This window comes from Pogonomyrmex barbatus, unplaced genomic scaffold (genome assembly GCF_055798465.1).
Source record: "Pogonomyrmex barbatus isolate J1 unplaced genomic scaffold, ASM5579846v1 scaffold1, whole genome shotgun sequence".
Taxonomy (NCBI): domain Eukaryota; kingdom Metazoa; phylum Arthropoda; class Insecta; order Hymenoptera; family Formicidae; genus Pogonomyrmex; species Pogonomyrmex barbatus.
The window spans coordinates 3,216,021-3,230,759 of NW_028297098.1; the positions used below are offsets into that span (position 1 = coordinate 3,216,021).

At 36.7% G+C, this 14,739-nt stretch overlaps 1 protein-coding gene and 1 long non-coding RNA gene across 5 annotated transcripts in view; one reads left to right on the plus strand and one right to left on the minus strand.

Moving 5' to 3' along the window:
- Positions 1 to 14,739, plus strand: part of LOC105432508 (uncharacterized) — a 53,554-nt gene that overhangs the window by 24,912 nt on the left and 13,903 nt on the right. The window contains exon 1 of one of the 3 annotated variants that reach the window (XM_089085296.1): positions 2,025 to 2,125. The exons of 1 other annotated variant lie outside the window; for it this stretch is intronic. The gene's annotated coding sequence lies outside the window, so the exon portion shown is untranslated. Of the gene's footprint in view, positions 1 to 2,024; positions 2,126 to 2,149; positions 4,862 to 14,739 lie in introns of those variants that run through there. One more of the 3 variants, XM_089085297.1, reaches the window with a different exon arrangement.
- Positions 1 to 14,739, minus strand: part of LOC148937957 (uncharacterized) — a 33,816-nt gene that overhangs the window by 11,569 nt on the left and 7,508 nt on the right. The window lies entirely within an intron of this gene.

Sequence of the window (14,739 nt, forward strand, 5' to 3'; positions counted from 1 at the left end):
TAATATATTAGTTCTTCTAAAAATTACTCTAAATATAACTTCTGAAGATTGTTTATTTTATAAATGCATACGTGCACACACATTAAAAAATTAAAATTATATTTATCTTAGAATGTGAATGAAAAATAGTATTCGTAATAACAGCCTTTAGGCGAGTAGGCAATCAACATGGTTTGCACATGACGGCATTGGGCAGTGCGGGTGACTGCCTTCATTCGAAGAGGTTTAGAAATAAACTAAACAATTAGGAGCTCCTATCCCAGGAACTTGCATAGCTCTTTCGTAAATCGTTCTATCTTATTATTGCACAAGAAGTGACCTTTAGAATTGTGGTATGTGCGTCAATTGTTAGGTTAATTCAATTAAGCAATTCATTGAACTGTATACTTATACGATGCGGGATACGATTCTACATCAATAAAATTTCCGAATTCCATCGGTGAATCATCATCACAATGGTATTTTCGTCGCTACAGTATTATAATTTCAAGGAAAGCCTTTCTCAGATAATATAAAACATCGAAAATATTTTTAGTATCATACGCTGGCTCCTAAGTTATTATCTTGCTAAACCAGTTACCGCGTAACTCGTTATCCTTGACAAACACGAATATTTGTATCCAGAAAGATACCACTAATTCGATATGCAATGCATTGGCGCTCTTAACCGACTCGACTAGAATTTGACAGAAAGAATCTTCGGGGAAATTACACCGAGAACCGGTATCACCACGGTAATTAAATCATCTTAAATCGTATTCTATTGTTTTTTTTCCTTTTGAAAACTATCTCCCTTTCTCAGCACTAGCTTATCTAATTTTTTATATTAGCTAAGCAACAAATACATGCCGTACAATGATTTACAATCGTAGGGACGTATAACTATCTATATGTTTGCATTTAATTTTCTAATTAACATATCTACGCACGTGGACCATTAAGAGTTTACGTATATCGACGTTATTCGTGGATCGAACGTTATGCACAAGGCATAGCGCTCTTGCGACACGAGTATCGTCATCAGGCTCGGACTCGATAAGCTCCTTTCGTGCCGTAGAAGAGCACCGGCTGTTGCAGTGGGAGAGTTGCATACGATTCGCGATGCCGAGAGCCGCGATGCCGATCACCGAGACTGCAATGTCCCGCGACCGTGGAAACGTTCCACTCCGACATTGCCATTTGTATATGCAAATCGCAGCTGTCCGGACAAATCTGACCGGCAAAACTAGCTATGGACGGCTTGTAATAGCAGCACCTGTCTGTTTCTAGCGGTCAAGAAACGTGTTCGCGTAAAATCATTTGACAATTATAGCTCGTACGATTGTCGGTAGCGTAATTATAGGTTGCAACGTTATGGCCTATTGAACTTTCCTCTGTCAGTTATTTCGTTAATCGAATTCTAATAAATTTAATAATATTCAAAGATTAAATTTGTTTTGTCATGTCATAATATATTTATGTTTCAGTTTAACGATGCATTAATTTAAATTTTGTTATTATTTCAGGTAAGTTCAGATCAATCCCTGGGGCTCAGAAGAGATAGATTCAGAATGGGGTATGTGACCTGTTTGACATTTCTAAATGCAAAGTGCAACGCGATATATCCTATTCCTATAGGGGGGGGGAGGGGGACGGTAACTTAAAATCTTTTTCTAACACTCCTACGAATCCGTGCGATGCAAATAAATTTAGCCACTCTTCTCTCCAGCCTCTCTTTAACAAAGCGCAATAGCGCGATGCGTGGCAAATGATTCACCGCGCATCAAACGTCTCGTTCGGCGCCAGGTTGCGCTTTTGAGGTGTTGCACAATTTCTGGACGATTACCGACACCAACGATGCGCGTCGCACGCGACTACTCCAGAATTCCATTCCAATTCATTTAATACGATTACGTATGCGCGCATCGCTCTCTCCACATGTTACACGTCGGGGCTTTGTGTGCCCATTGGTGCAACCGGTGGCCATTTACGCGCCCGTTCTCGTAAATCGCGCACGTATACAGGCACGAGTCGTCGGGTGTATTACGCGCGGCACGCATGTGGTCGGCTCGTTCGAAGCTATCCTCGAGCACGAAGAGAGGTCGGCTGGCTGGCTAATCAGACTATGACGCTCTCGTGCGAAGCGGTAAGTGCGCGCCGTAAAAACTGCAGGCTCGTAACGAGAATCCCGAGTTATTCGCGGGAGCTGGCCAAGTTAGAAAGTGAATCCTCGTACGCATTCGAATGAAGTACATCACCGCGGTGTTTGCCAACATAATCGATTAGCGAAACAGTCGAAAATACGTGGCTTGCATGTGGACCAGGCGTGCGACTTGTTCTGGAAGCTTTGCAATCGACATAAGGTTCCATCGAGTACATGTCATCGAAAAGTGCGCACGTGTAACATGCGAAACATTAAGAAATATTTTGCATGCATATGCTAAAAATTCTTTTATTATTTAGAATTGGCAATATTTTATTATCACGTCTCTAAAGAACTTATTGCATCGCTTGATGTTTATTACTCTATCTTTTATAATTAATTTTCTAATATATTATACTCATTGACATATCGATGTTATCGGGCTTTTTCCGATTGATAATAAACGATATTGCATGTTGTCAACAGTTGTCAACATAAGAATAGGCATCACGGTTGATTATATTTGATAAATGCTCGCTCGATGTCCATGAGATAGAAGTATTGCGCGTGGAAAAGTTAGTGTGATCTTGACTACTTATGTGTCATCATAAATACGGGACGGTTTAAAAAAGAATGCGATTATCGCCTTGACTCACTTGATTTACCAGTCTACACGCGCTAGTAATACTTGCAAATCTTCCGCAATCAATGCACGGGAAATTACTATATCATGTTTATTTATGGCGCATCGCTTGCTACATACGATTAATACGATCATTATATATTGTAATAACTTAGATTCGCTAGTTTGTCCAATGAGAGCGATCGTAAATTATTGTCAGCGCGTAATTGTCCACGCGTGCAGATGTGTAAATTCATAATGCGACAGGTCGGCAGAGAGTAAATACGCACAAATAGAGCGAGGCTCTTGAAAATGTACTCGCAGCGAACGTTAAAGTGACAGCGCGTGGCAGAAGCTCGTAAAATGAATCCGATGAAAAATCTCTTTCAAATTGTGTTTCACGCGAACGACTTCTCGGAAACGCGGCTTTATTACGCACGGTGTTACGTTTGATTAACTATGCCATAAAATATTGTTGAAGCGTCGTTTAAGTGCCAACCACTTTGCAATTATTTTTTTACATACCGAGACCGGTCAAAGTTTCTCACCTTTTGAGAACATAACTTCATTCAGTTGAATAATTTATATAACACGGAAACGAGATATGAAATTTTCGATGTTACTTCCTCCGAGAAAGTTATAATTCCGTTTTCTAATTGGCCAACCGGAATGCAAAGGAATTACTTTCTCCGAATACTTTGCAATAATCGACGATATAGGGCAATCAGCTCGTCGACGTACGATCGTAGCACCGCTTTGATTTAAGCCTTATCTGTATCGTGATTCAAAATTATAGTACAAGAGAAACCAGTATAACGTTTGTAATTACGTTTGTAAAACACCGCCGATCTGTGCAATCTACTGCTCCAATCTGTTCTTTCATGCGATCTCATATGATCCGATTCGGGTCGGTGCTCGTTTAGTTTTACTGATCTACCTTTGCTTTTCTGCTCATTACGGATTTATAAAATATATAGATTTCTTTGCAGATGAATACTCTTTCCTTTGATAATTTATCACACTGTTATCTGGCCAATTAGATTTATGTAAAAACGTACCAACATAAATAGAAATAAAAAATTTTAATTTTCAAAGAAATTGTTTAATTTTTAAATGTATATATTATGTATATTGCAATATTTATATTATCGCTACAGTAACAAATTAATTCCTTACAATCGCGCTCATAAGAGAAAAAGTTAATGCACTATCCGGTTTATCAATGTCAGCCTTGATGTTCGTTCTCAATAATTTTTCGTTTTCACATAAATTACTCGATGATCAGAAGTAATTATGCGTAACGGTGCGTGCGGTAATACACGCAATCGAAGGATTTTGACTTCGATAGTTCACTCGGTAATTTTTGCGGTTTGTTATCATACGTTTGATTTTATCTAGAAATACCTTTAGAGGAAGGAATACATATTTTTTTAATATTCGTTTAAAATGATTTGATTATTTATTACCTTACGCAAGAGCAGTCTCTAACGAGACCATCGAATGGATAATTTCGATGTCGACACGATAACACGTACGCACGTCAATTCAAAGGCATAAATTGACCAATGCTCGATAATGATTTATGCTTCACGGGTTATATACTCATGCGATCCCCGCGTATTTCACGGCAGCAAAAAGAATTAGTTTATGTTCTCAGAGTAGAGCACAAATAATACCGTTCACCGTTTATCGAGACCCTTCCCAAACGTAAAAGGAGACCGAGTGCGGCTGCTGGGCAAAATTTCCTAATAATATGTCTTTCCTAAGAGAGATGTTTGCAAAAAATGTCTAACCAACCGCATTCTAGAAATGCTTTCGCGCCAATTCGACAGTTCCTCTCGTTTTTCCGGTTCTCTCCCTATCTGTCGATTCTTTCGAAATGCACGACACCTCATAATTGCTGGTATCGCCGATTTTGACACTCGATTAAATGCCGAGCTAATGAACATAAATTCGGGCGAGAGCGAATCGTAGGTGCTAACTGGATATGCGATTCAATGAGTGTTCCAAAGATTTGTGAAGTCGTGGAATCTTGTCTACTTTCGATCCAATTCCGGACAGGTCCGCAGTGCAACGCCAAGGTGAAAAACGGCGCGACGCACAAAACACGAGGGCAGGTAAGTATCGCAGGCGCGACTCATACCAGAGCCGAGTATAGTAGCCAGTTCCTCATATCTCGTACCTTTTAAGAAATCCGACCGAGCGAAGTAATGGCACTTGTGTCTCTGGTCTCTTTGCGGCTTATGTCAGGATCACATACACACTCAACAGTCCTATCAACAAACGAAAATAGTAGCCAAGAGACATTCTTTGCTTGGTCAACTCACATAAATAAGGACGTGCTATTTGTAATGTCTTGTATGTGTATGTGCGTATATACACTTTGTCAAGTGCCGCTTTATGGAATGTTCTTTTGAAAAAGTGAAATTATAGAATGATTGCAGATAATTATAGAAGCGTGAAACTCAATAAAGAAACTTATATAAGTACGCATATAAATAATGCATCAGATTATTTTTTCTTACTATTTTTAAATATTTCTATATTTTTAATAAAACATTTTTTATTAGTATTTTATATTTTTCTTAATATTGTGTAATTAATTATTCTATTATTTATTATGATTATATTATAAACGTTTAAAAACGTTCTAAAAAACGTTTAAAAAATATGATTCATGAGATTAAATATGAAGTTGTATATAAAATTAGCAAAATAATAAAGTACTTTAATCATGATCCGGAACTACATCATATCCTCTGTAATGTACCTATTTAGCCTTGTCAGCGAGTTCTTTCTAGCGTACATCCGCATAACATCCGCGTGTTCTCCTACATGAACGTAATAGCTATTACAAAAATGGCGAGCGAGACATTTTCTAGCTGGTTGGAGCTATATAAGGATGCGTAATTTGTAACAGCAACGCGGTAATTTATTGCGATAGCGGAACGAGCTTGCTACAGCAACTAGGAAATCCACCATCAAATAACAGAGGCTTTTATTTCAAGGTGTCATTTTCTTTGAAAGCCGCGACTATATTTGTCTACATTGTTTTACACAGTCAGAATAATGAAAAAAATTAAACCAATTTGCGTCAAGCAAAATCGTTTAAAGTGTTAAGATAATATATCAAAGTGACGTGTACACCATCGTGACGAATGCACAAATGGCAAGCATGGCAAATCTTAATTTGTTTCGCAAATTAGGAAGGGGCAGCGCTTACAGATTTAATTATTACAGGAGAAAGCTAGTTACGGGAAGTTACTGGAGTACGAACAGAAGTATACGATCGAACTTGCATTCTTGCATCACGTTGTTATATTTTTTTGCGCAGGAGTTGCACATTGCAATTCGAAAGTACTGTTAGATAATCGCCGGCAAAAAATAATGTTATTAGAGAACACGAGTGTAAAAAGCCTCGATCTTCCGATTATGGAATTATAGTAGCCACCTGAAACTTTTTAAGTATCAACTACGTCGATATACGTGTATTGCCATAGTGGAACGATAATCTTCTACTTTCTCGTATCACGACAATCAAGAACCGTTGAAATCTCGCGCGCTAACGCGGATTCTTGACAAATTGCCTCGTATTATCGATATATTAACCCTCGATCGCGGCTCAGGGGGAAAAAAAACGAAGACCGCTGAACCACCGTTTTATAGAGCAAGAATATGTTCTCTAACCCGCGATTAACGCTCCAGAATTTGCTATCTTAGATGAACGAGTGGCAATTTGTTACCCGGCGAAAGAGCGATGGATGCGCGAGCGCGTCCATTCATCGCGCTCGTGATCTTTAAACGCCTGGCCGTAAATCATCCTGTGTAGGCGATCCAGCAGTCGATCACCCGTCCAATTCGCGATAACGATTCACGATGGACGACGGGATGAGTCCGAGAAACAACGTTAGCCTCCGTTCGACGATCGACCACTTTCTCCGTGCCCCAGTCAGACCGGAATATCTTTCACTCGTCGAGTTGTGGGATTACTCATCCGCGTGCGTGTGTGTCCGGAATATTTACGTCGCAGCATAAAAAAATACATAAGATGGTCTCTTCGCGATAGCACGACGCCAGAGACGACCAAGAACGCGGCAGGAACGACTCTCAAGTCAAGAACTGTTATAAATTTTAAACTGTTTTTCCTTTCCCGTTCGATGAATCTTATCGCAATCTTATTGAAATACCTCGTTTGTCTTGTCACATTATGTGTATTATATTCCTTGGACATCGCTATTTCTTAATTTATTATTATATTGATAGGATTAAACACGCATTAGTTCGTAGTACGTAACGTATGCGAGTCGGATTACTTCAAAAAGAATGATTTCAAGGAAGTCATTAGACGATCGGTAAGAACCTATAGCGAAATGCGCTAAGAAAGTTAAACAGGAAGCGAAGGCTTGCCGCGGTACTTTTTCAAGATATTCTTCGATCGTGACGGAGAAAGATGTTGTGACCACGCATTACCGAAGACTAGAGATCTTCTCTGAGATGTGCGTGAAAGTGATTCCATAATAGCAAGTATGCACGTATTTTCAAAATAGATTACTTGAAAAGAGTAAAGAAGACAAAATCGAATATAAAAGTGCTTGTATCGATTATTTCAATTATTATAACATTTATCCACTTTTAAAATTATCTCTCACAATAATTTGCTAAACAGTTAGAAATAATGCTAATCGTGAAATAAAGTATAGTTTTACAAAAATTATAACTTTTTCATATTACATTGTGACTTTTCATATCATATTAGTACAAATTTTATAACTAAATCGATACATTATTATAAAATCGACACGTCCCAAAATTCTTATTAAACTTTCTTTCCAACACATCACTATTTTCTCTAACTGCTTACATTTGCATTAATAAGAATTTCTAAGCAGCATTCAAAATTGCATAAAACCATACCATAAATATGGGAAAGGCGTTGAGGATCACGGTTGAGTGGCAAAAATGGTACAACAATAAGCCGGAACAAGGAAAATGCGTTGAAAAAGGGTAATCTGCGTGGTCGATCCGACTTAGAAACCTCTGCCATTCATGTTAATGAGAATCGATTAGGATCGCGATCTATTATCTGTTGTCTGACCAGAAAGAAAGACTCTTTACTCCGTCCTCCTTCGTGATACGAATGATGCCCATGGACGGTGCTAACACAAAATTTACATACGCGAAAGAAAGTGTCTGGCGTGCGTGAGAGTTCTTTCTTGTGATAACCAGATCATTTTTCGTTCACTTTCACCGGATCCCCTTGAGTCAACCAGTTTATCCTCCCACATGTTTACAATCCGTTGTCGTTTGTGCGATAAAATCAATGCCGACGATCGATTGATTGTTTGCGACACGCGAAAGCTTCAGACTCACGTGAAAGCGCATTTCGTTTTTACTTTGCTTGCAAAAATAATGGTAGCCTGATAATAGCAGCATGAGCAATTACGAATTAGCAACCGCCGATTAAAGATTTAAGATCTCATGTAGTTCTATAACTAATATTTCTTTAATTTGTACGTACTTAATTTGTACTTTCGAATCATTAATTGTACTGACAAATTGTTTTCGCGAGAAACAATTAATTATGCCGACAGGTTAAATGAGCAGTGTCATAACGTAAGACATGATTCTCGAAAGGAGAACAAAGTCTCGGCGTGCTTTAGTCTCCGAAAAATCATTGCTCGACTACATCGTAAACGGCGGCCGGCTTTCTGCAAATTTACATATATATCACTCGGCAAAATCTGAAACGCACTCTAGCTAGCTACTCGAAACAGTATGTGGCGACCTGCTGGGAAGATATTACATGAAATGTTTTGTGGTAGAGTGATTGATGTGTAACGAACCGCGTTCACCGCGAGTTTCTACTCGAAAAATCGAAGTATTTTTCATAAATGTGAAGTGTTAAACAAAACTCTGATATTTTATATGTAATTTGCGTTTTCCATAGACACTTGCGAATGCAAGAACCAAATCTGTCATTCAAAAAAGAATGTAATTTACATACCTGAAGGCTACAATAACTATCTACTATCTGCTCATATCTATGCATAAGCATATATATATATATATATATGCACGCATGATGCTATCTGCAGAAAGTATTCCAATTTTGTACTAGAAATAACGATTCAATATATTAAAAGCTATATCTTGATCAATTACATCAGAAAGTTTGAAGTAGATATTTCAAGAAATATATATATTGTTTATTTTAAATCTCCTAAATCTAAAAACAAAATAAATATAAATAAATAAATATATGTATATAAATTATTTTTTTGTTTAAATTTTTGTTAGAATAAAATTAAATTGATATTAATAAGTAATATTTATTGAGAACGATGCTACGGTAATCTTATCCCAAAATGTGTTCTTGACGCAGCGCGCCGGTAGATTTATCTCTATAATGATATATCGCGGGTCGCGAAAGCGCATCGGAATATGCGCGAGTATAAATTTACTGCTTATTATCCGTTAACCGCGCGAAAAAATCGGCAAGGACACCGAAGATGGCAAGATCGCGTGTGAAAGTACACGCTTCTCGGCAACGACCGGCGCGTGCATCACTTTTTTGTGTCGGTAGTCCTTGCACGTGTGTAAAGTGCAGGATCGTTATCGCACGGGTCACATGCTCCTCGGGATTATGCGTGACTTGTGAGCCTTGGCACGCATATTATATGTCTATTATCCTGCCCGCACAATCGATAGGCGAAACACTCACGCGCGTAAATACTCCGGGTACATTCCCGAGTGGCCGCCAATCATGCGGTAGCCACGACGACATATCCCACCTACATGATCGCGGATCATTCAACTTCGGCGAACAATGTATTTACAGCACCCACACAGGCTAATGAGGCGCACAATGCAAACTTGCCGCGCTAAAAATAAAACGATTGTCGCGGCGGAGTACGTTACATATATGCGAGTTTGTGTGTGCGGTATTCGAGACACTTATTCATTTACATATCTCTCTCGACGGTCATCGAGGCAGGCATTGCTATATGCAAAACGAGGTATGCAGATATTTCGAAATGCATTCAATAAAATTTGTTTTAGCCGTCATTCAGAGCGCGTGATAACGTAATTTGTAATGTTACACCGTACCGTTCGCATTGCCACATAGTATTGTAATGGTAATCTCGCTGATACTTTTGCCTAGTCAAGCTTCCGAGAGTAATTTCAGTCAAGATCGGTCAGCTGACATTTACGCCTCTGTATGTAACGCAATAAAGAAAATGACTGATCATTGGACGGTCGACTTTCGATCACGTAGAACGGCACAAATAGACTTTGCGGTTTACTATAAAACTGGAGCGTGTTAATTCCAAGTAAGTACCCTTTAATGCTTGGTGACCATTGAACTTCTAATCGAGAAACCAGTATTGCCCTAGATCGTCATTAATTGACTACTGCGTTGGCGTAGGTTGATGCAATAAAGCTTACAGGCATGATAAATAATAGTTATATTATTTTGCTACTGTTAAATTATTCTAATCTGAATAGTGATCGTTTGGTATAGTTAAACATTATGAATATAAATAACTTTAACTTTGTTATTTTCCATGTTTTTCTTTATCTTTTTCTTTATCTATTTAATTTTCATTTTTTTTTTAACTAAAATATTTCGATTTTATTAATATAAATTTACATATTCAATTAAAATTAATGTCATTATTCTAATATTAAATGTGAAGTATTCATTTGTGTAATCTTTAACAAATGTAGTATATGCAAAGAGATTCATAAATGTGCATTCTCAGAATGTTTGTCCTTAGAATGCGTAATAAATGAGGCCACGACTCATTATATGTTTTATAATTATAAAGTTAAATGATTTGATTTCAAAATATATATTAATATAGATAATTAATTAATCTTAGAAAATAACAAAATTTTAATATAAATTTATCTTAATATTTTTGATCATACTTCTTTACTGCGATATTTTAGCAAATGTATAAATCACAATGCAATGAGAAGCCTTCTTAACGCATCACTAATGATTTAAAACGTAAAATGTTTAATGAATTTGTTTAATAAATGTAAGGTGCAGTCATCGATTTTCCTATCACAAAGCCACATTAGGAATGACAACTATCTGTCGTCTATCAAGATAAACGTATTATCGAAAATCATCATCTTCGTCAGCGTGACTTTGATTAATGAGACTCAGCAAGAGAAACAGAAATACGTACGAAGCTCACTATTCGTCTCGGAGTTAATTGGTTACCACAGAACTTTAATGATCAAATCGTCCTTGTGCCAATGAGACGCACAATGAGACGCTCTAGATCCCACAGCCGGTTAACTATGCAGGAAGAAAAACGGTAACAAGGATGCTATGTCCTTCCCAGACATCCATATTTTAACAATGTTTTTTTTTTATGCTTGCCATCGATACGCATCACGTGAAGGTTTAATGACTGTGAAGAACTATCGGCTGTTTCGAAATCACGCAATGTCCTAGAATGCAACACGTCTCTTTCTCTCATAAAACTTATATCCACGTAGTTTCAGAACTTTCGTAAAAATAATGCCACATAAAGTTCGTGTCGGAGATGAACTATCCCTTTCGATACGGAAAGTTCTCCTGGGCAGAAACTAAAAGGAAAATAATATGAAGCCGCAATTAGCCTTAGGGAGATTATGAAAGCGAACTGTGCTCTTAAGTGGAGAATTGCAGTTTACGCAGCGATATTAACGTGTCTCTTGATCGCGAGAAAAGAACCTGCTGCAGGGAACAGATCGAGTAATCCAAGTATCATACAAATCTCGTACCGTGGAAGTGGCGGGATAAGGGATAATCGGTAGCCACTTTTCTCTCGAGCGGCCGTCGAAAAGATCGCAACGATCTATTCCGATCGTGCCCGACGGGAATCACGATCTCCGAAGATTTATGTTTCTAAGCCGCGTCGTTAACTCATCAACTTTTCAAAGAAAATCTTGGCGGGAGAGAACTGAGAATTCTCGTCATCGTATTTGATATACATATCTCGTGACACCCGGAAATTAAGTACGTCACGACGGAAAGAGAGAGAGAAAAAGAGGAAGAGAAAGTTGAGGAAGCGATTTCGATGATCTGTGCCAAAACTGCATTAGTTCGATAATACATAATATCAATTCTTCCAATTATCAATTACTATATAAACGTACAAGTTAAAACACATAAGTTTTATCTTTAATAAAATTTAATTAATTGACAGGAAGTTTATTGATAAATTATTGATGATTTCTTATTGTTTCTATATTACTAATATATCAAAAATCGTGACTATAAAATCGTTGAGAAGTAAATTATTTTATATAAAATTAATAAATATAACCTAAGAAGATAGTAAAATTAATTATTAATTATATCAAGCTACAAGTATTAATTTCTTTGCGGAAGTAATACGCTGATATATTAAACTATATTATTATATTTAATATTACGTTAAATGGAAGATGAAGATTCAATTAACAGTATTAGATGTTTGTAATTTCGATAGAAAGAAAATACTAGCAAACCCCTTTATTGGTAAAATCTTAGGTGCATAATCAATTATTTACACTTCAGATGTCTTATTTACATAAGAATATGATAGTTGCAATTGATACCTAATAGCTTCGAATATCCATCCGCTAGAGGCGAATTATTTTCTTTCCGACGTAACCTTTGATCATTTATTGATGCTAATATTTACTTATCCCGGAAAACTATAATAAAAATTTATTATTATATTGTTATGTAATAATTATATATAACTCAATAATAAAGATTTGTTATTATATAATATCATAATTCAATTATTAAAATAATGAAAATTAAGATATTGGAGACAAGATTATATTGAATTTATATAATCTACTTTTACACTTTTCATTTTTATTCCTGTTTCAACAATGTTTTGGGCGACCTTGATATATTCCGGATTTTAACATTAAAACAATTCAATCTTGACTCCGACCGAGAGATGAGATGTCCTTCTTCTTGCATATTCGAGTTCTGAAACAAGTTTTATGGGAACTCTCGCAGCAAGATAATTATAGTTCTGATCGTGAAAGTTGCATCGAACTGTATTGTGGTCGCCAGAGAATACTGGCTAAATGAGTTGACCGCACTGTCAAGGTCAATATCCGTGAACTAAAAGCATCGTGTTAACATTTGCATGGCTAAAAATCATCCCTTTTTTTTTAACTAATCGTTATTATACTCTATTATTTTCTTAATAAGAAATTAAGTTGTTGTGTTAAATGTAACATGTAATCGCCTTAGTTAATAATATATTTATAAAATTGAAAAGTTTCTCCCGTCTCCTTTTTACTTACGTATTGTAAACATAAACAAAATTAATAAAATAAAAGCGCCGTCGCACCACATCTTTAATAGTATACTTTCAATATAATGCGTTTGCAAAGGGTGTAATCAATGTCAATCGATATTCTATGAGACATAAGGAAAATCGATTAATAATATGCATACTGTTACATCAACATGACAAATGTATATGCATTTTATGTTTCTAAATTCTTGTATTCACGCATGAAAATATCATCTTTCACATTCAAAAAAATTTTGCTAAATCTTTTTCTCTTCTAAAAAAACATTGGATCTCAAGATTCTTATCTTATGATAAAGCAAAAAAACGTTTGAAGTCCGGTTTCTTTGAAATATAATAGCGTGTCAATGACCTATGATAAAGCATTGCTTAAGCGTTATATCTCGGACGTTGAGCACAGTATAACAGCCGTTGATTATGCAGTGTGTATTATAAAAAATCTCTATGCTCTCAACAACAACGCGACCTAACCACATATTGCTCTTGCAATGTCTCTATGTCCTGCGGATAAAATAAATTTTTTTAAGTAACTTTGGACAAACCGATACGAACATGTCTCTTGATTAAAGAAACTCGGGCGTGACGGGAGACAGTATATCATTCAAGTCTATTTAATCACTAATCATCATCCTCGTTTATTTTAACCTCAAGTAACAAGTCCAGTTTTACTCATATGTACATTTTACCCCCTTTCTTATTATCGCTTATTATCGCAAAGTGGTGAAATCTTGTCGCTCGATGTCAAATGCAAAATAACATAGGAAGAGACTTTTAAAGGAAGTATCACGTTAGGCAGTTTGCCGATCTCATCGAGACTTCCCTTCGGGAGAAAGTTCATGATTGAATTCTCGCCAACACCGCGATAAATTAAACGAAAGTTTAAAGTCGTCACGTTTCCCCTGCAAGGCTATTGCTACTACGTATAATGTATAGCAGCGACTGGGGCTGCTCCGATAGTGTATAGCGAGCCGGATGCTTTCACTCTCAAGAAATATTTTCGAGAGACGAGCGTTCTTCTCTCTTTCCTCTCTCGGCTATCCTTTTCAACCCAGTCTTTCAACGAAGATAAAGGCGTGGCTAGTTTCGAACTCCCACGTTCTATTCCGCGAGATTCCCATGATACCTTTGATTATTAATAATGATTCACCATAATATCTGCAACTTTTATTATCCAATTTTTAGTAAGCTTAGTAATCACTAACAAAGTCAATCAAAGCATTTTTCAAGTACCAGCTTTGGATTATTATGACAGCGAAATAGCATGGATAGCTAATGTGTACCGTGCAAAAGTTGCAAATATGCATTTATCTACGCAATACGTATATCATTCCATCTAATAAGTCGAAATGAGAACAAAAATAAAAAAATGTTCAAGTGCAAAAAAGTATATAAACATTCTATTATTTTTTGGATCGGATTGGGCACATAAGATTACATGTATCGATAATTTGCATAATAATCTTCGGAAATGCTGCAGCTCTATGCATCCTGTCTTTATATTTTCGACATCACAAGTGATTCAAGATACAGATGCTGGCACACAAGACGCAATGATTACGAGATCGATTAATAAGATAGCTCACGCGCAATAACGTTGTTTCTTAGGATATACCAGATTCGTCACGAGAAAGGAGATTCATCTAGGGTAAATCTTATGTTGAAATCGCTAAGAA